Source organism: Triticum aestivum, chromosome 3A, assembly GCF_018294505.1.
Source record: "Triticum aestivum cultivar Chinese Spring chromosome 3A, IWGSC CS RefSeq v2.1, whole genome shotgun sequence".
In the NCBI taxonomy this organism is placed as follows: domain Eukaryota; kingdom Viridiplantae; phylum Streptophyta; class Magnoliopsida; order Poales; family Poaceae; genus Triticum; species Triticum aestivum.
Window position 1 is genome coordinate 576,016,089 of NC_057800.1, and position 1,036 is coordinate 576,017,124.

Sequence of the window (1,036 nt, forward strand, 5' to 3'; positions counted from 1 at the left end):
GAAACACACTGCAAAAAGTCAGTACATCAAATAGATCTCCAAGAACATCGAGGAGAACATTGTATTGAGAATCAAAAAGAGAGAAAAAGCCATCTAGCTACTACCTATGGACCCGTAGGTCTATGATGAACTACTCACGGATCATTGGAGGAGCACCAATAAGGATGATGAACCCCTCCGTGATCGTGTTCCCCTCCGACAGAGTGCCGGAATAGGACTCTAGATTGGATCTCATGGTTCTGGAACTTGCGGTGGCTGGAATTATGTTTCAATCGCTCCCCTAGGATTTCCGGAATATCTGGGTATTTATAGAGCTGAGAGGCGGTGGAGGAGACCCTCATGAGCCCCACCACCCATCTGGGCGCACCAGGGGCCTCTGGCGTGCCCAGGTGGGTGATGAGCCCTATGGGCCTCCCCCCTGTGCTTCCTTGGCTCTCAAGTTGTCTTCTGGTTAAAAAAATCTCAAAAAAGTTTCGTGACATTTGGATTTTGTTTGGTACTAATATTCCGCGGAGTAAAAAACAACAACAACTGGCACTGAGCACTATGTTAATAGGTTAGTCCCAAAAAAGATATAAAGTTGCTATAAAAGGAATCTAAAACATTCAAGAATGGTAATATAATAACATGGAACAATAAAAAATTATAGATACGTTGAAGACGTATCACCCCCCCGGCGCAGCTATTCTCGGCTCGAGCTCAAATGACCTGCATGAACAGCAAAATTGTAAAAAAACATTAAAAATATCAGATTTTTTTAGTGTGAAACATTGACAAACTTTCTGAGTGCTTGCAAAACTTATTCATGAAATCACATTTGTGGAAGTGGTGGCAAAAAAGAAACTCATGCACCAAAAATGCCATTTTCGAAAGCATTTTAAAGTGCTAATTTTGTTTTTTTTGCAGCGAATTTCACGAATGTCATTCCAAAGTGAAATTTTGCTGGCTCTTAAAACATTTGTTAAAGTTTATCACACAGTTTTTTTTGTTTTTTTTTGAATTTACTGTTCATACTAGCTCGGGAACATAAGGACAC